Source organism: Culex pipiens, chromosome 2 (genome assembly GCF_016801865.2).
Source record: "Culex pipiens pallens isolate TS chromosome 2, TS_CPP_V2, whole genome shotgun sequence".
In the NCBI taxonomy this organism is placed as follows: domain Eukaryota; kingdom Metazoa; phylum Arthropoda; class Insecta; order Diptera; family Culicidae; genus Culex; species Culex pipiens.
In genome coordinates this window covers 214,229,588-214,251,279 of record NC_068938.1, presented here as the reverse complement: position 1 = coordinate 214,251,279, position 21,692 = coordinate 214,229,588, and the positions used below count along the sequence as shown (strand labels likewise).

General features: G+C 36.1%; 1 protein-coding gene across 1 annotated transcript in view; it reads right to left on the bottom strand.

Annotated features, from left to right (window-relative positions):
• The window catches only part of LOC120416848 (uncharacterized), a 135,705-nt gene extending 114,407 nt beyond the window's left edge, over positions 1-21,298 (bottom strand). The window contains exon 1 of the mRNA XM_039578737.2: positions 20,853-21,298. The gene's annotated coding sequence lies outside the window, so the exon portion shown is untranslated. The remainder of the gene's footprint in view (positions 1-20,852) is intronic.
• Between the last annotated feature and the right edge of the window lie 394 nt (positions 21,299-21,692).

The following is a 21,692-nucleotide window of genomic DNA, read 5'->3' as shown; positions in this document are numbered from 1 at the left end:
ATTTTACCACATACGAACATCACTCGACCTCCACGGAATTTATTTTCTCAAAATTCGAGGGTTCGAGATAGACGAGTTCTGTCAAGGTGAATCGATAGAGCGTCGAAAATCGATGCAGTGTGATTTTTTGACGATTTTTCCGATTAAAATTCATGCTGAATCGACATATTTAAGAAGATGAAAATGACGTCCAGCCTTAAAGTAAAACCTATACCTTTCTTTAGTAAGAAAGGCAAAAATATGCCAGCACAATTTTCAAACAAAATTTAACAACAACGTTGAGTATTTTTTTAAAACCATTCCAAATAATGATCTAAACTTGCCTTTTAAAATCCTCCTCCTTTTAAATAATAAAAAAAAAATAACTTTTCCAGAACTATCCTTTCATATAATTAAAACTTTGCCTTGGTCTTTGACAGAAATTCCAATATAAAGATAAAGATTTGTGAAGCCAGCTGTTAAATTTGTGCTGAGACTTGTATGGCCCCTCCATTTTTGTTGTTCAAATAAAAAAATACTGAAATTTATAATTTAAAAAAGGGTAATAAAGGCAACATTATTTAAAATACATCATTATTAAGGCTAGTTTTTTTTTCTAAATCGAACAGAGTGTGCAGTATAAAGCAACCGGAAATACATTTTCTGAAAAATGTTCAGTCTGCACGCTAAAGCTAAACAAAAATGGTTGTGGCAACATGCATGCAGGAAGTTTGCCCCGGACATTGAACTTTCCTGCAACGAATATATTTTGTTTCTCGTCTGCATGGAAATTATGTGTTTCCTGTACAAGTAACGAAAGTTCACTGACCACCTGCATTTGAAATAGCGTGAAAACTGCTCATGACTTGACTTAATTAGAAACAAAAACATTTTTGCATGCCTTCCAAACCGATTTATCCACTTCATCTGGTTTGTAATTTCAGCCAATAAACAAATTAGTGGCATGACGGATCCTTTTCAAAAAATGCGAAACAATTTCCAGTGTCCACTTCAGCCTGTTTGATAAATGAGCTAAAATTTAAAAGAACCCTCCCTGCTCGGTTGAGGACCAAAATTCGGCTCAATTAATATCCATTCGGAAGACAAATTTCTTTCCGCCTCCATTTGTGCGGACCGTTTTGTTTGGTTTTTCCCTGCCCTCGGGGCCGCGGAACGTGGGGGGAATCGTTGGCATAACGAAACGAACCGGAAAGCGAAATGTATATTTCTGTCGGATTTCCCCTCGAATTTGTATTATTTTGTGTGAGGTTGAACGGAAGGAAGGAAGGAAAAAAGTGGAGACCGAGTTTGACCCAAAAACGAAACTTTGTGTGTATAAAATAGGAAGGAATTGGAAAAAATCAAAATCGGATAAATCATTCTTTGGGTCGTTCAGAATTTCAATTCGAATAGCTTTTTTTTTTCGTTTCTTGTTACCTTGTTATCGATTCGAAACATCCTGAAATTCTATTTTTCCTATTTGCCGAAATCGACCTAATTTTTCATGTTTATTTTTCAGAATTTCACTTAAAATGCTTTAAATTCACTTTGGTTGACAATTTCTCTGTTTAACACCCCACTCGATTCCACTAGCTTATTGGTTTAACGAGAATTAAATGAAGGAAGCGATTCGTGGTGATAAAATTTTATCAGAGCTTTCCTGTTTCCCCTCCCCTAGGCTTTCTTCCGGTTCATGGCTTCCATTATTCACCACGAGCCAAGAAGCTCCCCGTTGGTCGATGAGACTGTTGAGCCTCCGTAGGAGCAGCAAAGATAAACGGATAATGTCATTATGGCCGACAGGGCGCTGGAATTTATTGAAAATCTGGTGTTCATTTGATGCGGTGGCGGGATTGAACGGGGGAGTTGGGGAAGTTTGAGAAATGGGAGTTGTCGTCATTTCTGAAGCTCGTTTTACGAGGGAAATGGATCGTTTCCATCGGGCGTAATGAGCTGGTACGACGTGTAAGCTCATTTAAGTTAAGCGTTTACAGCGTTTAAGTGATGTCACGAATCAATTTGAATTTAAAATAATATGAACTGGATTTGTGTCAGTGTTTGTATCTTACAATGTTAAGTTCAAATAAATAATATACTAAAAGCATTTTAAATGATTTGCGTGGACAATCGCTAACACCTCCCCTCCCCCACCACAAAGTTTCCACGAAGTTTATGGATGGTCCCTTTCCTGAATTTCGAGAATGCAATGTTTCTAGAAAAAAGATCTAATAATAATTGTTATTACAATATGGGTGTACATAGATTGAAATTTTTCCAAACATTTCAAATGCAATTAAAAAAAATAGTTTTGAAAATACTAAAAAAAATCACAAAACTACGTATTTAAAAAAAACTTTAAATCTAAGTTTTTACAATATGACAATGATCACAATTTTTCATATATTTCATGAGTCATCAATTTTTTTTGAAAATGCTCAAAATTTTCATAAAACTAAGAATATTCGAAAAAAAAAATTCTTGAAATTTCAGTTCTTTTTTTCTAAATGGATATCAAATGATTATTTCATACATTTTGAAAGTAATAATTTTTTTTAGAAAATGCTCAGAATTTTCCCAAAACTACGTATTTTTTCAAAAATACTCCAAATCTCAGTTTTTTACAATATGGGTATCAAACGATCGGAATTTTTAAAACATTTCAAAAATTATAAAAAATACTCAAAATTTTCACAAAACTCTGTTTATTCGAAAAATTCTCAAAATTTCAGTTTATTTCAGTTATGAGTATCAAATGATCGGAATATTTTGATACATTTCGAAAGCCATAGCATTTTTTTGAAAATACTCAAAATTTTCTCAAAGCCACGTATTAAAAAAAAATTTCAAGTTTTTTTTAAATAATATGGGTATTTAAAAAAAAAGTGTTATAACTTTCGAAATGTATTAAGAGGTTACATGCAGAAAATCACAAAATTTCAAATTGCAGTAAATTCACTAAATCCACTAAAAAGATGATTTGCAATCACTCCTGAAAGTTTCATGAAGATATTTCGCGACTTAACTGAGAAAGAGACTATTTAAGTTCACAATTTTGCCATGCGCAAAGCGAACTTCCAAACTTTGTGAACGTTTTTCTCCAAGCAACGAGTTGATTTACGGGTGCCACGATATCTCGAGATGGGATGGACCAAATTGGCTGAAATTTGAGGTGAAGACTCTCAAGACTAATCCCGTGTGCATGCAAACCCCGATTTTGAAATTTTGCTTAAAAAAAATACAAAAATTAAAAACTGACGATTTTTATATGAAAAACATAAAAATATTTTTATCTTTTTTTCAATTAGTTTTTTTGAAAATAGGCTTTCGTCATGCACACAGGACCAGTTTAACGGGTCTTCGACAAAATTTTGATCCGATTTGGTCAAAGCAGTGTTGAGATATCGTGGCACCCGTTTTTTGAAACTGTTAACTTCAAATAGCTAAATCTCGGCAATGATACAACCAAATGTCTTCAAATTTATTTCGTTTATAGATGAAATGAATATTTTGATGCCCTGCAAAAAGATTTAAAAAAAGTTTAAATGTGAGCTAATACCAACCTCTGACATTTTTGACGATTTACATGTATGTAACCCCTTAAAAAACCCAATTATTTGATACGCATACTGTCAAAAACCAGACATTTTTAGTATTTTTTTCAAAATACGTAATTTTGTGAAAATTGTGAGTATTTTCCAATTTTTTGTTATTACTTTCGAAATGTATGAAAAAATCCCGATCATTTGATACCCATATTGTAAAAAACTGAAATTTGGAGTATTTTTTCGAAAATACGTAGTTTTGTGAAAATTTTTAGTATTTGAAAACAATGTGTTATAATTTTCAAAATGTATGCAAAATTCCTGATCATTTGATACCCATATTGTAGTACACTGAAATTTAGAGTATTTTTTCAGAAAATTCGTAGTTTTGTGAAATTTTATAGTATTTAAAAAATGTGTAAAAACTTCGAAATGTATGAAAAAATCTCAATTCTTTGATACCCATATTGTAAAAAAATAAATTTTGAGTATTTTATCGAAAATACGTAGTTTTGTGAAAGTTATGAGTATTTAAAATTGTCAAATTCATATTCAAATTATAAGTTATTACTTTCGAAATTTTTGAAAAAATCCTGATCAATATCAAATGACCCATATTGTAATAACACAAATTTTGTGGTTTTTTTTTTCGAGAATTAAATGCGTTTTCAAAATGTAGGAAAAATACGTATTTTTGTGAAAATTTTCATGTAATTATAATAGCAATGGATAGTTGACATCATCCTGAAACGTATATAAAAACGAAAAAAAACATATTTAAACACTATATTTTTTGAAGTTTGGAGGTTTTTTCATAAAGTTATAGCCAATGTCTCCCATGTAGCTCAAATCCCATAAGCTATGTGCCTCAGTTATGCACGCCTCGGTTGTAAAAATCAATTTATTATAATTTATGAACATAATTTAATTGAATAAAATAAAATCAGGATAAGTTTATTTTGCAAGTCTGATGATTTTGTTTTGATTCCACATTTTTATTTCTATTTTTTTTAATTTTATGTTTAAAGTATAAAGTTTAAAGTATTTGATATTTTAGAATCCGATGTATAACAAAACAAGTAAAGAAAAAATACCTATTCCAGAGCAGGAAGGAGAAATAATTCCTGAACAAGTAATCAACTTTGATCAATTTTCCAAATCAATGATCTTTCAGAACCGCTCAATTACTAACATTCAGTAGTCCAATCAGGTGGCAAATCGAATTCCTCGTCAGTTTGATTGAAATACCAGCTCGTATCTGCCTCTGTCAGCAAAGTGACTAATGAATTCTATCACACACACTCACACTTGAACGATTTCACTTATTCACTTTCAGTCCTAACTTTACCACCACCTCATCATCAGCCCCCGATGAAAGCTTTTGTTTTAATTGAGTTACGGCCTTTCCAAACGAGATTACATTAAAACTATCATCGTTTCTCCCCTATCGTTCAACCAGATAACTCACTTAGCATCTGTCTCTCGTTTAGTCGGAGGGTGTATGTCAATGCCAAGAATTTCACCCCCTCAGACGAATGTTAGTGGCAGCAGTCAGGAATTTCCCAATCATTTCTTCGTTCCCAGGCACAGCCATCAACCAGCTGCTTCTTGAGAGAGACCCCCCGCTGAAACTGTCAGTCAGTTAATTATTTATTTCCAGTTCACTTAACACCCCCCTCTTTCAACTCAACCAAACTTGTTTACCCCACAAACACAGACACCAAACTTCAGCCGTTGGAGCAAAACAGATCCTGAGACAGTTAATCTCAACTTATCATCGGGCAGCTTTCGCCCAACCCCAAGAAGCCAACTGAATTGGAAAATGGGGCCACTTCTCAGCTCAGCGCCACCCACAAAACGAGGCGAGAATTTCCTTCTGATGGGCCAAGACGACGACGACGAGACAGAAGTGCTGACATTTGTTAACTAATTTCGAGTTGGAAAGTGATCTGGCATTTGGCTGACGGCTGAAAGTGACACCGAAACTTGCTAATTAAATTACTCGAATAGTTTGCGCTAGAGCGCTGGGTGGCAGTGATTGGTTGTGCTGGTTGAGTTAAAATTTAACTGTTGGAATCATCATAATCTTAAGGACTAAAATATCAGTCTTACTAAATCAATTGAATTCAATAAAAAAAAAGATTAGAAAATTTGAGTTTTGAAAAATTGTTAGAATTGAGGTTGATGATTTGAAAAAAAAAAACAATTTCCCTAAAATACTTAATCCATTTTCAAACAAAACACCATACGTGTTAAGTGCCAACCACCACAAGAGTGCTCCAGCAAAACACGTTCTCCTGGTGGAAATCGATTGCCTCTGCACGGACACTATCAATCCTCACCCCTTGGTGGTGCCAACTTTTTGTGGTGCCTCTTTTTCTCAGAACCAAACTGGAGCCATATCGGCAAAAATGTGACGGGATTCAAAGCAACTCGTTCAAATTTCCCTCCCAGAGACGTAATGAAAGTCGAACACAAGCTTTTTTTGTTTCACACACCCCTGAAATCGGCTTGTCCGATAAGGTCGGTCCTGTTCTGTCAGGTGCACTCCGTGCGTATGTGGTTTATGGCCATTGGTCATGCAATTTCGTTCGGAGCATGGTCGTTTGGCCAGCTTGGACTACGAGGAAGGACGTTGTTGTTGTTTGTCTGTCTGGGGGTAAAGATCGCGTATCAAGGATATCTCAGGATTGATAAACACGGAAGAAAAAAAATTTGCCGATTTTTTAATTAACATTTTTTCACAAAAACTCAATTTCCCAAAATAGTATTTTTTTATTTCCGAGATTTTTTGATATGTTTTAAGGGACAAAAACCCGCAACTTTTGAGCCATAGAGAAACATGGTCAAAAAATCTGCCGCCGAGTTATGATTTTTTGAAAAAATAGTGGTCTTTGGAAAAAATCAAAATTTCATGCAAAAACAAATTTGACGTAATTTTTTTATGTAAAATTGAATTTCCAATCGAAAAGTACTTCAATTTTTTTTTGATAAAAGGCTCTGTTTTCAAGATATAGCCACCGAAAGTTTGATTTTAGCGAAATATTTGCAGTTTTTCGATTTTTAAAAATAGTGACCATGAGTGACCATTTCTAAAAATATTGTTTTTGAAAAGTTCAGAAAATTGGCTATAAAATTGGAAAATTTCACGAATGCTTCATTTTATAACATTGAAAATCGGACCATTAGTTGCTGAGATATCGACATTAGAAAATGGTGGGCTGTTTGGGTGAAACTTAGAAAACTTCAATTTTCGTGTTTCTTTTTGTTTAAGCCGCTATATCTCAGCAACCAGAGGTCCAATCTTCAATGTCTCTTAGACAATTTTATAGCAAATTTTCTGAACTTTTCAAAAAAAATATTTTTAGAAATGGTCACTCATGGTCACTATTTTTAAAAATCGAAAAACTGCAAATATTTCGCTAAAATCAAACTTTCGGTGGCTATATCTTGAAAACAGAGCCTTTTATCAAAAAATCTGTGAAGTACTTTTCGATTGGAAATTCAATTTTACATAAAAAAATTACGTCAAATTTGTTTTTGCATGAAATTTCGATTTTTCCAAAAATCACTATTTTTTCAAAAATTCATAACTCGGCGGCAGATTTTTTGACCATGTTTCTCTATGGCTCAAAAGTTGTACCTATTTTTTTCTCAATAGTCCTCAACAATACCTACAACTTTGCCGATTGATCAGAAAATTCATTCAAAAGTTACAGATTTTCGAATATTTACGTACCATTTTTGTATGGACAGCTGCCAAAATTGTATGGAGACTTGTATGGGTGAACCAATGACACAAAATAGCTTCTTTGGTCATAGGGAAGGCCCCCACAAAGTTTGAGCCAAATCAAAAAATACAAAAAATAAAAATGGTTGAAATCGGCCGATTTCGTAGAGAGTTGCTCAGATGACAAATATATTACGTTATTCTAAGATTTGAAAAAAAAACAGTACAGTATTGATTAAGTTTTCTGAGTTTAAAAAAACTAAAATCACGATTTTTTAAATAAATTTTTAAAACTGATTTTTAATTCATTTTTAAAACTGCTGTTTTGACAGTTTTTGACAATGACTATTTTCTTTTCGGATCTAGATTGGTTTTGATTGCAACCTACTTTCATTTTTAACTTTTTTGGAATTTTTGTTTTGGATGTAATTAAAAAATCCGGAATTTACGTTTAAAACTGTTCTTGTTTGTATAATTCAATCCATCCGTCCATATCTTTGAAAATTGATTGTTATGTACATAGTTTCTGTCAAATTAGAAATTCACTTAATAATCTATTTATTAAAAATACTAGATAATAGTTATTTTTGTATTTTTTTATAACTGATACTTTCTCCGTTCATTCCTTGTGCTTAAAGACGACATTTTACATTAATAGTTCCACCATACAAGTAGCAAGGGTCCTGATTGCTCAAAATCAACCACTCCATTCATGAGTACAAATAGCAGGCGACGCGATACTGCCCTCCTTCTCTCTCTCTGATCGGCTCAGTCTCCGAACGGCTCAGGCAGGCCGAACGTCGCCGATCATATGAACTGAACATATTTTTTCTCTGATGCGCTGCGTTATACTCATTGATTTGGGTTGCCTAAAATCAATGTTATCAATTAAATTGTGCATTTATTTTGATTTCATAATCAAATTGATGGCAAACTGAGGGCGTGAAGACAAAAAGACTGCCGCGCTGGCATTTTGTGAGAATGGCTCTTCGCTGAGCATGGTAGTGTGTGAGTTTCGTCGAGCGACGGAGTAGGCAAATATTTTCACGATGTATTTGTTCGCTGAGTGAACAGTTCGGGCCACTCGCTAGCTGCTTGCGAGTATCATTCGCTCATGAATACTAGCGGGTTGGAATAGGCGACGAATGGATAGGCGATGAGTGAGTGGTTTCTGTTCATGAAACCGAAAATCAGGACCCTTGCAAGTAACCTTTGAATTTTGAGGGATTGCTGGGCTTTGATGGACCTTCTGAAAAAAAAAAAAAAAAACACTGAAAGAAAAATACACGCCTTTTCTATGACATTTTTCTATTTTTAAGCTTAAAAGTTAAATTTAAAGTGATGACACGATTTTTTTCGTTCAAAATTTTTTAGCAAATAGCCTAATGTTACAAAAAGTCTCACGAAAAATGCAGGATGGTATGTCTCTCCTTAAAAATACAAAATCATTTACTAAAACTGTTTTTTTAAGTGGTTTAAGGCTGGTACAAATTTCATTCAAAGTTTTTGTCCCCTCCCCTCTCCCCCCCTTCAAAGTTGGCCCGAAAAATCAGGGGGCAAAAAAAATATTTTTTCAAAAAACTTCAAAATTTCAATGGAAATTTAAGTGCAATCAGCTGAAATTGATTTAAAATGCATTCCCCTGCGTTTAAAATCATTTTTAGCATGTTTGGGTTGATTTAAACATCTTTTGAATTTTTGAAAATTTTCGATGTTTAGTATCGCAAAAAGTTTTTTTTCGCTATTTTTTTTTGTTTTCGTCAAATCTTACTTTTTTGAAAACTAATGATTGCAAAACAACTGAACTAGTGTAAAATGCATTTTAAAACACTTTTTGCATTCAAATGTTGGGACTATGGCTTGTTACTTCAATTTCTTTTTTTGCCCTGCATTTCTCTTGTGTCTTTTTATAACTTCTTAGGCTATTCCCTAAAAAATTTTGAACGAAGAAAAATCGTGACATCACCCTAAAATTTATTTTTTTAACTTAAAAATTAAAAAAAAAACTCATAGAAGAGGCATGTATTTTTCTTCCAGTGTTTTTTTCAGAAAGCCCGCCCAATTTCCTACACGTTTGTCTTTGACCACTTTTTGTTACGATGCAACGGCTTCGAGATACAGTTGTTTTTACATTACAAAATACAAAAATAATTAAATAACTTACGCCCTTCTCAAATGTCACTTTTGAGTACAATTGGCTCCATATACACAAAAATAGCTATTTAAGGCCTAAAATAACATGTCTACAAAGTTTCATTAAATTCGGAGAAGGTCGGGTACAAAAGTACCAGAAAAATTCCTGATTTGAGCTGGAATTGCTCAATAATCTTTTTTTCCGCAAAAGATTTTGAAATACGAAAAGATAAGTTTTGAGCCAAATTGTAATTTTTAGTATTTATAGTATGTACTTAGTAAAAATACTAGTTTACCAACTTGAAAGCCTTTCAAAGATCAAAATAATGAAAATTTGGCTTTTCTTCCCTAGCTGGTCTCTTAAATCGAACGAACATAAATGTATTACGCAAGTCCTTATTTTTGGACGATGGCTTGGAAAAAATTAAACCAATTTATAATGTCAAAAAACAAAACTTTACAGATATTTTCTCGTTTTTTTTTAAATAATTTCATAACTTTGGTATCACGAATAACACTTCAAAACGGCTGCCATCGTGGATGAATGATATTAACTAATTTATTTCAACCTGAAATTTCTTTTGAATATTTTAAAACTATTGATTTGTGCCATGACCAGGAGAGGGACAATGACCATAAATTTAAACTTGAATTGAAACTTTACTTAGTGTTTGGCCAATGCTCAATTACTATTTTTTTTAATCTAGTGTTACCACTTTTGACATCTAATAAATTATAGATTTTCAAAATCTTTTATATGACGTGTTTTATTTGATTTATATGAAGATCTTAAATTGCATTCTTAAATCTGAAATTTTCCAAATTTAAGTAATCCTCAAAAGAACACTAATGGCACTTAAGATTCAATAAAAAACAAGTAGAGATTTGAATGCTAATATCGGATATCAAGCTCCCTCTTCGGATCGTTAATAGCCTCCCCCTTCTCCCATCCCAAAAATCTCGTGAAATTCAATCTGCAGCACGATTGAACGCGTTCATCCGGATAAAAACGATTCCAAGTAAAGCAACGAGAATTGAAAACATTTTTCGCAATTATCGTCCAGGATAAGGAAGGAAAGCACAACAACAAAAAGTGCCCAGCCCAGCCTGTGCTCGTAAAAATTTCCATTAAATTTCCTCGAAATGAATAAAACGAGACACAATGCGCCCAATTCGGACAGGCTGAGTTGAGGGAAGGGAAAAGCTCCAGAAATGAAAAACATTTTCCCGTCATAAAAAACACTAACCAAAACGACCACAAACAACGACTGTCCATCCGTGCCAGCAGTCTGGTGGGGCGCTCTCGGTGGGAGGATAAGCTTTTCCCCCTTCTTTAGATTCCCTCATCAGTAATGCAAATGTGCGGTACTTTATGCCAACCAAACTCCCTTCGGAAGAAAGCGGGAAACTTTTGTCGCTTACAATTGTACGCGGAAAATTCTGCCCGCTGCTGCTGTAAATAAGTTCAGGGAAATTCTTGGAAGGATGACGGGGGGTTCAGGTTGCTGTGGCTTTTCACGGTCCTGGGACTGCCACAATGTGTTTTTTTTTCTGCATGGAGACCATCTCAATCCACCACCTACCCCATGGGGCTTTTGTGTGTGCGATGTTTTGATGATGAAACTCGATGGGAAAATAAAAATTTTCACTCAAGGTGGCTGGTTGGTGAAGTTGGAAAATAAGTGGGATTGAGTTGAGCGGAGTTCTTTCCTTTGGTTGTTTTGAATGCTGGATTTTATTTCGTTTTTCGGGATTAGGGTAATGGTGTTTTGGGAGATAAAATTGAAATTAAATTTGAGGAACATTTTATGGATCAATCAATCATTAAAAAAATAAAATTTATTTGACAGTTGTTTTCAAATATTACTTTTATCTCATCACCTGCAAGTGAATTATTGCGCTGTAAATCTACACTAACCCTAAATGGCACTCCTGCGGAACCGTTTGCTAAGCCATAAACCAAAGCAAAAACGCCTCCCAGGAAACTAATTAAACGTGTAGAATTACCATTCCAATGAGCCATCCCGAAACCACCAGAAAAGGGGAGAGCCAAAGCAAAAGCCTCTTTTTCCAATCATGGAACCACTTGGCACGATTTGCCGCCGCCGCTCCTGGATGGAAATTAATGAGCTCAACAGCAGCTGCTACCGTTCTAGGAATCGAATTTTTCCCATCCACCAGGGTTAGAGATCGTAAACCGAGACTGTACGTGCCACGTGGTTTTGTGGGTTTGTGGTCTGGTGGTGAGAGGGGGGAGCATTCAAACTGCCCTTCCCTGAAACCTTCGATAGGTTAACGACTCTTTATCCCGGTATCGGGTTGCTGTCAAAAGAGTATCTAGCAACACTCAGTTGTGTTGCAAAATGAAATCATGCTAATCTGAATTTGAATCTCAATCTCAATCTCAATCTCAATCTCAATCTCAATCTCAATCTCAATCTCAATCTCAATCTCAATCTCAATCTCAATCTCAATCTCAATCTCAATCTCAATCTCAATCTCAATCTCAATCTCAATCTCAATCTCAATCTCAATCTCAATCCCAATCCCAATCCCAATCCCAATCCCAATCCCAATCCCAATCTCAATCTCAATCTCAATCTCAATCTCAATCTCAATCTCAATCTCAATCTCAATCTCAATCTCAATCTCAATCTCAATCTCAATCTCAATCTCAATCTCAATCTCAATCTCAATCTCAATCTCAATCTCAATCTCAATCTCAATCTCAATCTCAATCTCAATCTCAATCTCAATCTCAATCTCAATCTCAATCTCAATCTCAATCTCAATCTCAATCTTAATCTCAATCTCAATCTCAATCTCAATCTCAATCTAAATCTCAATCTCAATCTCAATCTCAATCTCAATCTCAATCTCAATCTCAATCTCAATCTCAATCTCAATCTCAATCTCAATCTCAATCTCAATCTCAATCTCAATCTCAATCTCAATCTCAATCTCAATCTCAATCTCAATCTCAATCTCAATCTCAATCTCAATCTCAATCTCAATCTCAATCTCAATCTCAATCTCAATCTCAATCTCAATCTCAATCTCAATCTCAATCTCAATCTCAATCTCAATCTCAATCTCAATCTCAATCTCAATCTCAATCTCAATCTCAATCTCAATCTCAATCTCAATCTCAATCTCAATCTCAATCTCAATCTCAATCTCAATCTCAATCTCAATCTCAATCTCAATCTCAATCTCAATCTCAATCTCAATCTCAATCTCAATCTCAATCTCAATCCCAATCCCAATCCCAATCCCAATCCCAATCCCAATCCCAATCCCAATCCCAATATTTTTATTTTAATTTTTTAAATTTGAGAAGATATTTAAATTTCAAATTTTTAAATTTGAGAAAGTTTGGAAAATCATTCAAGCAACCGAGTACAAAGCTAGAGAACACGCCCCCGGTCGATTCCCAGCTAAATTTGGATGCCGTGCCGGTGTCGGCTTTGCCATCGATCAGTCTACTTTATGGGCGAAACTATAAAAGAGTAATTAAAACGATGGAGAAATAATGAAGGAATGCTCATCCTGGTGTTTTGTTCGGGAAAGGGCAGAAGGAAAACGATGTGATAAGCATTACACGAAGCCATGATAAACTCGTTCTTTATGGGGAGCTCCTGCCAAAGTGCTGTACAAAAGGCTATGAAACTAGACTTCTTTATGGAGATAAAGGTCACCAGTCGTGCTGACTTTATTGGTTTAGTAAACTGTCACGTGACTGGTAATACACCAAATAGAGTCATCAAAGTTTTTTGGCTCTATCTGCCACGTATAAATAACCTTTTTGTTAAAGTGATCCTGAAAAAGTTGTTTTTTTTTGTATTCCTAAGACGTTCTTCGACCTTCACCAAATACCCTGTTTATTATGCTGGAACGCAATCGACACCGTATTTTTTCCAACCGAAGATTTTCCCAGCTTACACATTTTTTTGGTAGCTTTTCTTAAGAGGTTGGGTTTGGGATTCCCTGATTGTGCAGCACAACCTCGTTGACATAAGAGGGTGATACCAAGCGTTGTAATTTGGGTAGGGTTAAGTTGGTTACTCGTTTTTTTCCTTTTGAAGTACTCTTCGATGGGATAGCCAATTTGGACCCGTTCGAGATTAGAATACTAATCAGGTTTGCTTAGTCATAATCTGGCCAGTGTTTTCGTGTAATGAAGCGAGCAAGTACAGTCAAAAAGGTTTTTATTTTTAGGGCTTTGCCTTGTTGGCTTTGATTTGATTGGAATTTATTAAATTTGATTTTGAGCAGTGATTAAATTAAATATTGCCACTCGTTATGAAAAAGAAGACAACGCGTAGTAATATTTTTTTCCAAACTGTCTTAAGTCTTGCAACAAATCTAAGTAAAAGCGACTTTTTTTTTCTCGAGCAATTGTTGTTTTTTATTATTATTGTGGTTTCGGTTTTCGATAAGAATATATTAGTGACTAAGGATGCTAAAAGGGCAAAAAACAACTCAAAATATCACACAAATCATTTTTAATAAAACATTGCTAATCGAATCTATAATTTCCAGTTTTCTCGTTTTTAATTCAAAATATTCAAAATCTAAACTCGAAGAGGGTGTGTCTCAGCAATCAGCAGTTCGATCAACAATGTCAAGAAAACGAAAACTAATGGCATTTTTTAAATTTTTCTTTTTTGCGGGATGGCTTTTCTTAAAATAATCAAAATATTCCAAAATCGAACATTTTCCTAAAAAAAAACTCTGAGAATGCCTTTAACTTGAAAACGGTGTACTTTATCACAAATAACAATGTTAAGTAATTTTCGTTAGCAAATTTGTTTTTTTTATTTCAAAATAATTTGTTTAATTTAGTTAGTTTTTTCGTACCAGTTACCATCCTTATTTCTTGCGCAAAAGATGCCTTCTCTATATCATATTATTTCTTTTCAACGTGAAGGTATTTTTTTTCTAAGTTCACAACCTACAACTTTGCCGAAGACACCAAATCGATCAGAAAATCCCAGTAAATTTTCAAAACAACCTATGAGTCTTGGGTTTCCTATGCAGATAGGACCTTTTGAAAATGTAATCAAGAATCCTAAACGTTTATGAATATCTACTTTTCTTAGTATGTGTAACGAAACTGTTTCCAAGCATTCCTTATGACAGAAGAAGCCATTTGCAACATTAGTTTTTCTATTCAAGGCATAATACAATTTTGCGGCTAAAATGAGCTTGTGAATATCCGAAAATCTTGAGAAGAGAGTTACTGATCGATTTGATGTCACGGAAAAATGCTGCTTTTTATAACTTTAAATCTTTAAATTTTAAATTATTTTTAATTGAAGACATTTCTTGGTAAGTTCGATATGAACCAATAGTTTCCGAGATATCACGATTTGCAAAAATGAGGGCTTCTGTAAGGAATTGAAAAAATGCGATTTTCGACAAAATTGTATAAATTGTTCCACTTTTTCGGATTTATTTTTTGCCAGAGTGCTTTTTGTTTATGAAATATTTAAAAATTGCAAAAAAAAACGAATATTTTCCGACATTTTCGAAAAACGAAAACATTATCATAAAAAGATTTTTTTATTCCAAAAGTCAAAGTGTAAGTCAAAAAAAAAACTCCCCGGTTAAAAGATAAAAAAACCGAAAATAGAAAAAAATATTTTCTGAATTCAGCTTTTAGATACCTTTATCAGGGGTTACATTGGGTCTGGAGGTGAGATTAGGTCATACAAAAATGCTGACGGTACGAAATGTGTGTTTTTTTAAATGAAAATGAATTTATAAAAACATATTTTTTGAATGTCTTTATAATATTATTATTTAAAAAAAATCACAAATTAGGATTTAATGATTAATTTTGAAAAATTAAAAAATCGGGTTGAATAGTTTTTTCAATGAAAATAGCAAATTATGAAAATTAAGGGTTTTGCCCGCAATTTTTAGACAACATTTTGAAGGAAGAAGGGAAACAGAACGTGAAAAATATTTGCAATAGCCTAATCATAACCTACAAATTTGCCGCAAACACACCGAACATTTACGTGCCAAACTTGACTGCCTTGTGAGTAAACTGTTGTGATTCGACCCGCCTGAAATAATTGCCGAAATTTTGCTGCAAAGATTCGCTGAGCCACCTCATACTTGCTGCGCCGCCTACGCCCACGCTGCCGTATCTATGGTTGATGGAGTTAAGTGGATTTGTTTGTTGGAAAGTGAGAACTGAGCTTAGGAAAATTCACGCTAGCACAGTGCATAGAGCCAAAACAAAGGGCCGCCCACCCGCCACAAGTGAATTTCTGACATCCGCTTCTGTCATATCACTACTGAAAAAGCCTATCAAAACTGTTGCGTTTGCTACTGAATTCCTCGCTCGTTTATCAACTTTTCCTCTGCAATTTGCCTCCACCGTTCACCACGTCGCTCAAACTGCAAGTCCAGCCTGCTTCAGTTTTATCAAAGCCACAACCAATTGCTAAAACCGCTATCGCAATCGATACAAAATCGCCAAGCCAACTGTACATTCAAACGACAACAATAAAGATGCCTTTTCTGCTGCTTGTTTTTATTTGACCGCCGTGCCGCCCTGCCTCGCCATCCCCGCCCAATCCACTTGCTGCTGCTGCTCGTCGTTCGCTGTTGGTTCACTCGCTGCCTCGTTGCTTGACACATTTTGCTGACCACTGGACATCTACACACAAGGAGTTGCTGCGTTGGTATTGTGAGTGTGAGTAGTGTTGTGATCGTCTTGTTTTTCGATATACACGAACGCACACTACCATACCTCCACGTTTGTCATTGTGACTACTAGCGCCATCTCTTGGGGAGCACTCTAACCATGGATTTGAAATTGGCAGAGTTGCCAAAACACATTGCAACGATGCAGCAAGAAACGATGAGCTGTTGTAAGGAATTGATAGCAAGCCAGCAATTTCTTTCCGGGAAATTTGATGATATGATCAACGCAATGATGATACTGAAAGACGAAGTAAAGCAGCTGCGCACGGAAAACGATCGCCTAAAAATGACGATCAAAAGCCTGTCGCAAAACAACCAATCCATCACAGAAGCTGTTTGTCGCGCTGAGGTAGACTTCGATAGCCATCTCCGAGCTCAACTAGCGACTAATTCAATAGTACTTGGAATACCAAGAAGCCCCCAAGAAGATACTTCAGTCATCGTTCATAAGCTATGCGATTCTTTAGACTGTCCTGAAGTAAAGAACGAAATCGTAGCCAGTAAGCGGATTGTGGGCCGTCAGTCTGAGAACTCGCCGATAAAGGTCTCGTTTAGAAGCATTTGGGCTAAGGAACGTTTTATGCAGCGCAAGAAAGACTTTGGTACGATGGACACCTCGATGATCAAAGGTTTTAGTGGTCCCAAAGGGAAACCCGCGAAGGTGATGATTCGGGATGAACTGTCACCTCTCTCAATGAGACTGCTACATGAACTAAAAAGCTTACAAGACAAGTTGGAACTGCGATTTGTCTGGCCTGGTCGAAACGGTGCTATAATGATACGTAAAAATGAGCACTCAAAGGCGATTCCCATCCAGTCGCGTCAGGATATACTGAAACTCCAATCTTCTGGGTTAAAGCAATAGCCCAGCCACATTACAGAAGCAGTAACTAAAGTATGCCATCTATGTACCTAGAACATCAAGCAACTAATACCTTCGTCGACGACCCTGCAGCTCAAATCTTCCCATTGGATACTGCTACTTTCAAGATCCTACAAATTAACATACGTGGCATGAATCAGTTCGAAAAGCTAGATTCTTTCTGCGTTTTCCTGCAAGAATTAAGAACTACCATCGACGTGATTATAATTGGAGAAACTTGGATAAAAAAAGGCCGATCACACTTTTACAACATACCTGGTTACGAAAGTGTCTGGTCGTGTCGAGAAAAATCGTCTGGGGGATTGGCCATCTTCATCCGCACTGGTCTACAGGTTGAAGTTATAGTCACCAAAGCAGAACAAGGGCACCATCGAATCTCGGTCAAGATTAAAAATGGAACATCATCAATCATCATCCATGGTATGTACCGCCCACCTGACAACGACATTCCACGTTTGATTACATCACTGGAAGAAGTTCTTGCGAGCGTCGAAGCATCTAGCCCTTGCTTCATATTGGGCGACTTAAATGTACCAATCAACAACCCCGAAGGCAGTGATGTGCAAAAATACTTCCAACTATTGAATTCCTACAACATGGTTGTAACCAACACGCTCACCACCCGACCAAGCAGTGGAAACACCCTTGACCACGTGATATGCAGCGTTGCGGATGCAGCACGAGTCACAAACTTTACAATGGAATGCGAACTCAGCGATCACAACTACGTACTGACAGCGTACAACCTTAAAACTGCACGGAAACGTAAAACGTTAACTAAAACTTGGGTTAACTATCAAGCGGTTGACGCCCAGTTTCATACGTTTTTGGAAAGCCAAAACCTCAGCATACTTCCAGTGAATGAACGTTTGGAGTCCGTAACCCGCCATTATGCTGAACTTACTGAGAAGAATTCCAGATCCACATCTGTTGATGTTATGGTGAAGACAGATAGCTGCCCATGGTACAACTTCGACATCTGGAAGCTCGGGAAAATAAGAGACAATATCCTCAAAAGAAAGAAAAGGAACCAACAGGATGCTAGACTTGCTGAACTACTCGCCCACGCCAACAAAAAACTTGCAGCCGCCAAAACCAAAGCAAAAATTCAGTATCATTCTAAACTGTTCAACACTGGGAACGCAAAGCTTTTGTGGAGCAGGATCAACGAGCTTCTTGGTGGTAAGTCCAAAACAACCGCCAACCTTACCCTTGAAGTGAACCAGAGAGATGAAAACGACCCTAAAACTGTTGCAAATGTGTTGAATGAACACTTTGTGTCTGTGGGAAACAGTGTAGCAAGCCAACTACTATCTGACGGGGACATTGACAGATTTGGAACCATTAAGCGCGCCCAACGATCATTCTTTCTTCGCCCTACATCTACACAAGAAGTTCTTGACCTAATTAGTTCATTGGACCCCTCTAAAGCCACTGGTTATGATCAATTCCCGGTCAAGGCACTTAAAAAACATTGTGTGCTGCTTGCAACCCTTATTCGAGACTGTTTTAACGAAAGTGTGGTTCAATCATCGTACCCAAAATGTTTAAAAAAGGCTATTGTACATCCAGTTTTCAAAAACGGAAACCCCAAGGACCCAACCAACTACAGACCGATCTCGGTGCTCCCAGCGATCAATAAGGTGTTTGAGAAATTGTTGTTTAATCGGCTAAGCACTTTTCTGACCAGCACAAAACAAATCTATCAACACCAATTTGGCTTCAGAGAAGGTTCTTCAACGGAAGTAGCTGTTTTGGAGATGGTCGACGAAATTTCCAAGATGTTGGACGATAAAAAAAGTGTTGGTACCGTTTTCCTCGACTTGTCTAAAGCATTTGACACAATTAACCACACGATGCTGCTCAAGAAGTTGGACGCTTGCGGAATACGAGGGCTCCCAAACCAGTTCTTGAAGAGTTACCTGTCTGATCGCTTTCAGCAGGTGGTTGTAGCCGGAACATGTAGCTACGACAGCGCTGTCATCTGTGGGGTTCCACAAGGCAGTGTTCTTGGTCCGTTGCTGTTTTTGCTGTACGTGAACGACTTACCCAAGCTGCCTTTGAGAGGAAAACCACGACTGTTTGCTGATGATACAGCGATTACGTACGCTGGCTCTTCACCTGCTCAGGTAGTAGCAAGCATGCAGGAGGACCTGGAACTGGTGCTCGACTACCTGCAGAACAATCTACTGGCTCTCAACATCGGTAAAACTAAGATGATGATCTTCCGTCTATCCAGTAGAAATATCCAGCCCTACCCAGAACTCATCGTAAGGAATCAACTGGTAGCGGAAGTGAGTAGTTTTAAATATCTAGGTGTGCTCATTGATAATCGGCTGTGTTGGGATGTGCATGTAAGTATGATAACCTCAAAATGTTCCCCTCTGTGCGGTGTCCTTAGGAAGCTAGCAAAAAGTGTTCCACAACATGTTCTTTTGAAAATGTACTTTGCATTTATCCACAGTAGGTATCAATACGCAATAGGAGCTTGGGGCACTTGCAGTAAAACTCATTTGAAAGACCTTCAAGTTCAGCAAAATCGTTGCATCAAAGCAATTTTTAAGCTTCCATACCTTCAACCAACACGTGATCTATACACAATGTCCCAACATAACATCCTTCCGATTCATGGCCTTTTTGAGCAAAGAATTGCAATCCTAATGTACAAGTGTCTCAACAATAGGAATATGCACCATAATTGGGAATTCGCTACTGCGGTTCACCAGCATTTCACAAGACAAGCACATCATCTTAGACGATCAGGTTTTAGAACAGAAATTGGAAGAAGAAGATTTATAATTAGTGGCCCGTTTGTTTTCAACAATTTACCAGAAGATTTAAAAAGAACAGAATCATTAGCTGAATTCAAAAGAAAAATTATCATTCTAATTCGTAGTTGCATAAACAATTATTTGCTACGTTAGTAAGCGTTTCAAAAAAAAAAAAAAAAGTGTTACCAGTTTATAAGTAGCTTTTAGTTTTTAATTACGTCTTTACATCCCTTTAAAAGAATTATATTCATTAGGGAAGTCAGACATTACTGTTAACTTGAATGAATTTAATAAACATTATTATTATTATTAAAAAAAAAAAAAAAAAAAAAAAAAAAACTTGTATGAAAAACTAATGATGAAAAATTGCTTCTTTTGACACAGCCAATGTTTCATCGAAATAAAAAATAAAAAATAAAAAAACTCGTTAAAAATTGTGAAATTAAACATATTTATTCTAATAAAAATCTTTTGTAAGCGGGATTTTAAGTTGCTATATTATCAATTAAATAATTCTTTCAAATATGGAATCTTTTAATTCAATTCAATTGAATTAAATGTTGATGAAGTTTTAAGTTTTTTTTATCAATTGTTTAAAGTTTCTTTGGAGGGATGGAAATCCCGATTTTTTTATTGGTTGTAGGATGTACTATTTTTTTGTTGAAATTCAAATTCATGATTAAGTTTCCTCAACAGCTTATTATTTCATATTTTTATTCGCATGTCCAAGTAGTCCTTTGGAGGAACTGTTTTTTCACTTTACTTCTCCTGTTTCATGAATTTTACTTTCATTTTCGGCTCGTTCAGAACAAATTGCGTTTTAATATAATTCAAGACTAAGACAATAATATTGACCGAGAAAATTCATTATCGAAAATATTGACAAATACACAAAAAAAAAAAGTCATTTAACTCATAATGATACGCTGAATATTATTTAGATTTTTCAAAGGTTGAGCCCTAGGCAAAGACAAACCTAAAGTGTGATTATTTTAGGAACGGAAAACAATAGTTTGGCTAACAAGGTGTTTGCTCGTCGGCTGTGAATCCTTATAAATTTATTGAAGTTTTTTTTTGAAAATCTGTTAACTCACCATTTAAACGCCTTAGCTTATCCGACTGGCAGAGAAAATCAAAGAAAGGACGAACAAAACCTAGGTTCACAACAAACTATTTACACCAAAATCGCTGCACTCTTACTATTCTTGCACCAAATTTCTTTCAGCTACACAAGCAGCAGATCCTTCCGTTGAAACCTTTTTTCCCCAGCTCCCACTATTTTTTTGTCACAATTCCACTCCGGATGCTGTGCACTTGCTACTCCTGAACTCGTAGTTACTATTCCGTCACTGTCGCCGTCGTCGTGAAATATAATAGCAGTCCATTAAACTGCTCAGTGCTCATCCCGTTTGCTCCACTTGAACTTCACATCAAAGCTGATTTCCACGACACTCTCAGGCTGTATTTCTTCGTGCAGGTCAGGTAGCAGACATTTTCAACTCGCACCCCTCTTTTTTCCTGCAAGCCACCCACTTACGATCACCGGGCACGTTTACGGTAAATTAAATTTAAAACTTTTTTCCACACCTGCTGGTCACCGCGCACGTCGGGAATACATTGGGCTCATCAGCGTTTTTTTAATTTATTTTCTTGCTGATTGTTGTGGAATTGCGAACCTTAAATTAACCGGTTTTTGGGAAGGGTTTTTCAACTTTGATTGAAACGTCTTCCTTCAAGGAGGGGAAACTTGACCAAAATTCAACCTCACGGGTTCACGCTGCTAATTTCGGTTCCACAAAGACACCATCTGGCTGGAATTGCTCCTTAATGTTTGCCATCTTCGTCTTTCTTCGCCTTCCTTGGGAGTGATTTACGGTGGAAGTAATCCGGTTTTCGTCGGTTTGGCTGGGAACAACTTTCCGGCGCGGTTCATT